Genomic DNA, 8713 nt, shown 5'->3' with positions numbered 1-8713 from the left:
ACATAAATCAAGTCTTCAATGTCTCTTTCTAGGTGTGTGTTAATTTTAGGATAAAGATAGGTATGATTATACTAAAAGACTTTGATTGAATTTTAAAAAATAATACTTTAAATTTGAGGAAAAATTAAGTTGAGTGATAAACTGAAATTTAAGATAGATTATTGTGGAAAAAATTTGAGATAGGTCAGTTAGAAAAACATATTAAGACAAGTTAACAACTGAGATGCATCAAACCAAGCCAAAGATCGAGAAGAGACATCGTGTATGGAGAATAGTCAGGGTGTATCGAAGTACAAGACTCGTCTTGGATTAAAGGTCAAGATAGACCGATCTGGACCAAAAATTAAGACAAAATGGGTTGGGTCGAAGATTAAGGCAGGTTAAGTTTGAGTTGAGACTAGTTGACCCAAAATGAATGTTGGGATGGGTTGATTCAGACTAAAGGTCCAGACGGGTCGGCCTGAGCCAAAGGTCGGGATGGGCTGACCCGAGCCAAAGGTATGATAGAGGACTATCTCCTGAAGAATAATTAATATAGGAAATAAAATAAATTGTATTTTTCTTTTAATTGCAAATAATTTGTTTCTATTTTTCAAGTTATTTTTGGACCCAATGTCATTGGGCTTTCTTTTAGGGTTTCTTACGTGCCTTAAACATTTATACCTATATATAGGGACACCAAATACATATGTCAACACTTTGGAAGTCATAATATACGCATTTGCATTTTTGAGAGAGGATTTTCTTGGTTCTTGGTTTACAACTCTGATTCTTATCAGATTAACATCTTTGTGACAAATCTTCCTTTTCTTATCAATCTGCTTGATTGTGTGATAGCTCTCCAATTTTGCATCTTTTTCTGTGTCTAGAAGTCTTTGTTAGTGTATTTTTGTTTTTAATTGTTTAAAATTAGGCTAGTTTTAGGTTTTTCTTTTAATTATTTAGATTTGTAGAATTTTAGTTAAAAATAGGTTTTTAGGAGTATTTTTTTAGTCTATGTTAATAAATAGGAAATTAGTACTTTTGGAAAATATTTTAATATAAAAAAAATCTTATCTTTATTTTGCTTAAATAGGTTTTTAATTGTTTTTTAAATGCTCTCTTTGTCTTTGATTGCTAATTGTTTTTTTGTTCATAGTTGAATTGAAATTCCAGGATTGGGCCTTTACATTGAAAACTTGGGCTAATCTAATTGCATTTGTTTTCTCTGTAGGGTTGAAACTGTGAGCAGTAGATTGGGCCCGTAAGATTTGGATGAGTTGCACCTTGCATTGGACCATTTTTTGGCTGTCTTCAACTTTAGTGATGCGGTGCATTTTAGAGAAGCCCTCACTTGGGATATGCTATTGATTGGGCTGGACTAGACCACTGCAAACGTTGGGCTAGATTGGGTTGATTGAATTTATTCAACCGTGTTTGGCTTCGTCAACAAGAGTAAATGAGCTTATTCTACACGGGCCAGAGATTAATGAAATACAGCGTTTCAGTCTGAGCTGAAGCTGTCCTGCTTTAGGGTTCCTTACCTCGCATTCATTCGAACAAAATAACCCTTTCTGTGTTAGGTCTCTGAGAGGAAAAAGAGAAAAGCACTCCTTCGTGCTAGGGCTTGCGCGAAGTGAGAAGAAAAAGAGGATGCGCGTAAGAGATGAAGTCGTGCTAAAGGACCCTGACCGGTGGAGCTGAAGACGTGACCGGAGCGCGATCCTTCCCAGAGAAGAAGCTGACCGAAGCTTAAGTTGATCGGAGGGCCTGGAATAAAAGTTTTAAGAAAAGTGAAGGTGACCGTCCGATTAGGAAGCTCAAAACGTCACGAGCAAGTTTTCTTTTTTCCCTCTTTCACTTTCTCTCTTTTCTTTCCAACTCTACATAAATGGTGCTTCTACCATTTAAATAGACACTTTACACTTCCAGACTCTGCAATTTTCCATTCTTTAGATTAGGGTTTTACTCGCTTTTGTAGAGTAGGGATTTTGTTACTAGATTTCGTGGAGGAATTCATGAGAGTGACATAAGTGAGATTCCTCTGTGGTTTCTGGTATGATTGTAATATAGCTTTTTGATTTTAATAAAGTGTTGCTTTCGATTCATTGTTTCAATTTCTACTTTCGTGCTTTTCAATTTTGTTCTTATTTAGTTCATGATTTTTGTAATTGTTTTGTTTTGATGTGAAAACAAATTGGACTCTGAATCTCTACATCTTTGCAATTCCCTTGGGAATTAAATGACTCCACAGTGAGCATTCATTTTCGAGATGTCTTCTCGAGTCAGAGATGAGTCCAATGCATAAAGACTCATTTGGATTTATGTTTTTGTTCTTTTCTTTCTATTTTCCAATATGTGTGATTTCAGTTTTGTAATTGGACTGTGTTTGAGAATTTTGAAGGAGAACATCTAAATTTCTACATCTGTTTTGGATGAAATAGGATCCCGAGGTGGGCCTAGATTTTCAAGAGGTCTTCTTGAGAGATGTTAAGCTTCATAATTGTCAGATTAAGTTCAATTTCAATCTTAAATTTCCTATTTTTGTGAAAGTGTGCATTGGTTGAATAATTGAGTGAGAATTTCCATTTTAAGTTGTGAAATATGAACTAAAAAGACCCCAAGGAGGGCTTAAATTTCTCATAATTTCTTTCTCAAGAGGAATTGAGACTCTTTCATTTAATCTATTGCACATTTGCCTCTGTTCTTTCGTTTTTGCCTAATATCTTTAGTTTGCTTCTTTGTTTTTAGTATTTATGTAGAATTGTTTTAGTGCTTGTTAATTTTCTTCATCATTGATTACTTTCCAGATTAGAATAGCCACTTTATCCTTGCATTTCATATAGGTTCACATTCATTTAACTTTTAGGATTTGCTTAGCTTTTAATTTCCAATTTGCATTTCTTGTTTATAGTTCTAGTTTTAGGTCATTTTAGTTACATTCACTTCTCATTTTAGTTTAGGTTATGTTCTGTTATACATAGATTCCATACTTTAGCTTAGGTTTTAGTTTTTAATTTCTTCCTTGCACTTTATTTTTTTATTTCCTTTTTAAAAGATTTCTTTGCTTTACTTTTTTGCTTTTTAATTTCATTGTTTTCATTTTTTTATTTCCCCACCTTGTATTTTAGTTAGTAGTAAATAATAGAAAATAAAAGCAAGAATTAACCAAACACTTTAAGCTTAATTCTAGTCGAGTCTTTAGATTGATAACTATGTTTTCCCTATACTTCATTAGTGGGGAAACTTAGTTTGTTTTGATTTTGCGCGACAAAAATTCAGTTTAACATTTGGCGTCTCCATATCTGTCTTATCAACCTCCAGTCCAAACAAAAAGTCGAGACGGACGGGCTAGGTCATGATAGAAATTAGACAGAATTCGACCACAACCAAAATTTTGTTAAGGACCATGATATGTTAACAACTTTTTGACAATAGACTATGCGTCACTATTTTATTGGTCTGTATATTTGAAACGAACCAATCACGAGCTACCACATAAGAGGTTATAAAAAACTCGAATTTAAAAAGTCGACGATGATAAAAATTCAAACAAACTCGTAGATCAAAAATTTGGCCACATTCAAATAAATTATTTTGAAAATTTTAGTAGTTATAATAAGTTATTAGTATAAATGATTATGATATCAAAAAATACTATGATTAACATTATTAGAAAAATAAATTTGACACCTCTCATGCATTATTTCTTTGCGTTTTAGTATTTTATCAAAGGTGTGATCAATATCCAGCCACGTTGTCATTAATGTCACCATAAATAATCATTAAAATCTCATTTGCATTTCTTAATTTATAACGCTTTGAATCGATTCTTTATTACTTATAATCGATTCTATTAACTTAGCAAAATTGAAAGTGGAATTATATGAATATAGAGGGGCAAAAAAAACTTTTTAACTTCGATCCCTCCAATCTCACCTTCTTCGCGGGAATTATATGAATTATATGAATTATATGAAAAGTAGACAATTTCTGGGAGGTGGGATGTCAATTTGTTCTTATATGAATCAAACGAAATTTATTAATTTTTCTCTGAATGATGTTTGAACGTCGAATTCGCCTGGGCTTCGACGTTCATACAAGATGGTGGAGTGTGATAGTAACTAAGCATAATTACACGATGTACATCATCGGTTCATCTATAAATATTGCTTGCATCACGTAATCCCTTGTTTTCTGTTTCCATATTGAACATATTACGATTCATGTTTTTTATCTCCTTGGCATTTTCCTTTCCTTAGATTTTGAAACATGTCTGTTCTTTAAATTTTAATTTGCTTACTTGAATTTCAAAGTGCCACATTCAGGTCTCAGTTCATATGAAGGTGGCCTTTGAAATTCAAGTCAACAAAATGCTTTTTATAGTACTAAAAAATATGGTTCACAATATGTTTAATGCTGAAACAATTTTAAGATCTAAAATAATTATATAAAAATGTTGATCAACTCCATCATTTAACAATGTATGAATCATTTTTTAAATTGTCTTGGAGTTGTCTTCTACCATTAGATTTCAGAGCTATTTGATTTCTTATGGTGGAAACAACTGCAATACAAATTAAATTTATACAGTTGACATTGAATTTTGAGTGCATTCGATGCAAAAGACTGAGATTGATGTCAAATTGTTGTGATCAATGATGTCCTATTCATAGAAATGTCTTTGTTTAGTAAAGAAATTAATGAAAAACCAAAGCAAAAAGTTAACATGAATTTGGTTAGGGAAGGTATGTAGGGTAGGTTTTCATAGGTTTTCAAATGGTACAACTTGAAATGAAATCCCGTGATGGTTCGAAGCACCATTTTTAGTATTTTTTCTTTTTTCTTTTAAACTCATAATTTAACGTCAAAGCCTCATAGATCTTCGACGTATTTTTCGTCAGCAAGGAGTTCATATCCAAATCCAAAGAGATTTTTTACTTTTTCAGTGAATGATGTTTGAGCGTCAAATTCGGTTGGGCTTCGACGTTTATAAAATGTGGCAGTTAGTAAGCATAATTACACGATGTACTGCTTTTATCATTATCTAATTTTCGTTAGCGGTTCATCTATAGACGTTGAAGTCTCTAGGCTTCGACATTTTTTCTTTAGCAAAGGTCGCGTCCTTTTTATTCTTTTTTTCTTTTTACTTTTTAATCATTCAATAGCACGTCCAAGTCTGTGGGGCTTCGATGTGAAGGAAATTGGAGTAGTTGGGACATTAATGGTGTGATGTTACCAACGATGTTTTTCACGTCGATTCTTGGGCGTTGGACGTCAATTAGTTCTTATTTGAATCAAAAGAGATTTATTATTTTTTCACTGAATGATGTTTGAACGTCGACTGCGGCTAGACTTCGATGTTCCTACAGATGATGGACTGTGGCAGTTACTAAGCATAATTACACGATGTACTGCTATTTCATGATATAATGTATGTTTATTTCTCAGCCAGTTCGACGTCATCATTTCATCTATAAATATAGCTTGAATTTTGCCTAATCCCTTGCCTCCTGTTTCCCTATTGAACATATTAGGATTTCTGTTTTTTATTCCTTTGTGTTTTCTTTTCCCTAGATTTTGAAGCATTTCTGTTCTTCAAATTGTAATTTGCTAACTTGAATTTGAAAGTGGCGCATTCATCGTCATTTCATATGAAGGTGCCCTTTCAAATTCAAGTCAACAAAATGTTTTTTATAGTACAAAAATGGTTAAGATATCGTACTGAAAGGGAAATACTTAGGAAAAAGAAATATGGTTCACAATATGTTTAATGCTGAAACAATTTTAAGATCTAAAATAATTATATAAGATTTAATGTACGTCTCTCTCTTAGGCCGTTGACGTTATCGGTTCATCTATAAATGTAGCTTGCATTTCATGTAACCCCTTGCCTCTTGTTTCCGTATTGAACATATTAGGATTCATGTTTTTTATCTTCTTGGCGTTTTGCTTTCTGTAGATTTCGAAACATGTATGTTCTTTAAATTGCAATTTGCTCACTTGAATTTCAAAGTGCCGCATTCAGGCCTAAGTTAATATGAAGGTGGCCTTTGAAATTCAAGTCAACAAAATTATTTTTATAGTACATAAATGGTTAAGTTATCTTACTGAAAGGGAAGTGCTGAGGAAAAAGAAATATGCACTAGTAAAAAAAAAGCATTTAACCTCGCACAATAGGCTTCGGTTTAGAAGAAACCGAAACCTATTAGAATGTAGTGACATTTTTGTAGTTTAGGCGAACTTATATGCCTCGAATCAAGGGGAACCGAAGCATATAAGCCGTATTACCTCGGTTAAAGTTCAAACCGGTGCCTAATACTCTGCCAAAATTTCACCAGCCCTCTGCAAACTAACTTTTTGCCTGTCACCTGACCTACTGCTTCAGTTCTTTGGAAAACCGAGGCAGTATGTGTTGTCCAGAACTAACAGATCTAATAAGAGAACGCTCCTATTCTATTTTTTCAACCATTACGGCATCGGTTCAATCAGAACCGGTGTGGAAAATTTCGGTTTATGCCTCGGTTGGCGCCAAACTGAAGCGTATAAGTTGAACAAAATTTCAAAAATGCCATTTTAGAATTTATTTTTACTTTTTCTAAGGTGTATAGGCATCAGTTGATGCTTTAACCGAGGCGTATATGGGTTTATTACCTCGGTTAATGGTAGAACCGAGATAGTATCTCTCTCGATAACTTCCCCTGAATAAAAATTTTTTACCCTACTGTTCATTTTCTTTTTCGTCGCATTGTTGGTTCTTCTTCCTAGCGCGAGGTTCTCACACTCCATTTGGTTCTTTGATTCATTTTCTTCGTTGCTCCGTTTCTTTCTATTGTTCCACCGCCCTCCATTGCCTCTGCCTCGATTGCTCTCGCGTTGGTGCTCTGTTTTCCTCGATTGCTCTCGCGTTGGTTGATGATATAAATTGATGTATAATTTTGAATTAGAGTATAGAAATTAGGAATATAGAAATTAAGGAATATAATTTTGAATTGTTTGGCTTAAATTGGTTTATTTGGTGATGAAATAAACTTTAAGGTTAGAAATTATGAAACTAACTAATGTGTTGTTTGTTTTTGTCTAGATATTGTATTGTTGTGGTGAGGTTTTATACATAGACATTCTCGATAGTTGACCGACTTTCACGCTGCCAGGTCTCTATCCTTAAAATTTTCCTTTTAATATGAACATGTAATTATTTGTTTGCTTGAATATGTTGTTTCCTTTAATATATTGTAGGTTGCATATGTAATTATTTGTTTGGTTAAATATATTGTTGGTTTGAATTAGCCTTAGTTTCCCGTTTGAGATTCAATACAAAAATTATTTACTATCTCCAGAATCTTGATGTTTATTATAAAAATGAATAAAGAGGAGATGATAATATTAATTTACAAGTATTGAATCTTGAATTGTCCGGTTGGACAGTTTAAGAAGAGTAATAACTTTTTCATAGTTTATTAATACATATGAATTTTAATATACATGTCTTAAATTTCATGAAATTTTGCAGTTGATTTTTGTATTGATCTTTGGGTGCATATTTGATTGTGATTTATAATCACTTTCATTTCGTGTAACCTGAAGACCAATGCGAAATACTGGTGAAATTTCGTGAAATTATAGATATGTCGTTTAAAATTTATATGTTAAATAAACTAAAAAAAGTGAATCTTCTTGAATGGGATAGGGTCACACCTTGAATACAAAAACGATCAAAGTGATCATTCAAAATTATTGAAATTGTGTAAACAATTTCAATAAACATGCGTACGGATCGAGGGTGGATTAATCTACCACGCATCAGCACTGAGTACGAGAGAGTGGTAGAAGAATTTATAAAGTTTACGCAATGTAATGCCAGTACAAGTGATGATGAAGTCAAGTTTAGATGTCCCTGTGTGAACTGTTTGAATGGGAGGAAGTTGAATGCAACCGATAATAGGGAACATCTTATCTGTGATGGTTTCATATGAAGTTATACAACATGGATATGGCACAGCGAGGCAACAGACTTTCCAATTGTCTCTCCAATTGAAAATGTATATGATTCCACCATGGATATGGAAGATCGAGCGGAAGAAGACAACTTAGAGGACATGATTCGTGATGTTGGCACAAAAGCTTTTGCCCAAGCGCATGTGTATGAAACGATGTCCACTAATGTGGAGACTCCTTTGTATGTCGAATCAACTAAGTTTACACGGTTGTCAGCGGTGTTAAGGCTCATGAATTTAAAGGCGAGCAATGGATGGACTAATAAGAGTTTTACAGAATTATTGTCGTTGTTGAATGAAATGCTGTCAAATGGAAATACATTACCCACTCGTAATTATGATGCAAAACAAATTCTTTGTCCGATGGGTATGAAGTATAAACGGATACATGCATGTCTGAATGATTGCATATTGTATAGAAATGAGTATGATGTTTTGAAAAAGTGTCCAAAATGTGCTGATGGAATCCTGCCTGATGTGTTTTATCAGTGTCCTTATTTTTGTAGTTTTTATATTTTTATTGTGCACGTATTTTAGCTTGTAAGGAGCATGGGTTACTATAAATACCCAACTCCTCTCTTGTATTGGTACTTTTGAGAATAATGAGAATTGAGTTTCCTATTCCATTCTACTGCGTCTTCACTCGTCGGAGAAGCTTCGAGGAGTCCGAATCGAGCTCGCACAGCTTCTATCGTCATCTTCTCGGGCGCTCGTCCATCAGTTGGTATTCAGAGCAA

This window comes from Vigna angularis, chromosome 5 (assembly GCF_016808095.1).
Source record: "Vigna angularis cultivar LongXiaoDou No.4 chromosome 5, ASM1680809v1, whole genome shotgun sequence".
NCBI classification, from domain to species: domain Eukaryota; kingdom Viridiplantae; phylum Streptophyta; class Magnoliopsida; order Fabales; family Fabaceae; genus Vigna; species Vigna angularis.
The sequence above is the reverse complement of the archived record's forward strand: the minus strand, read 5'-3'. Positions refer to the sequence as shown.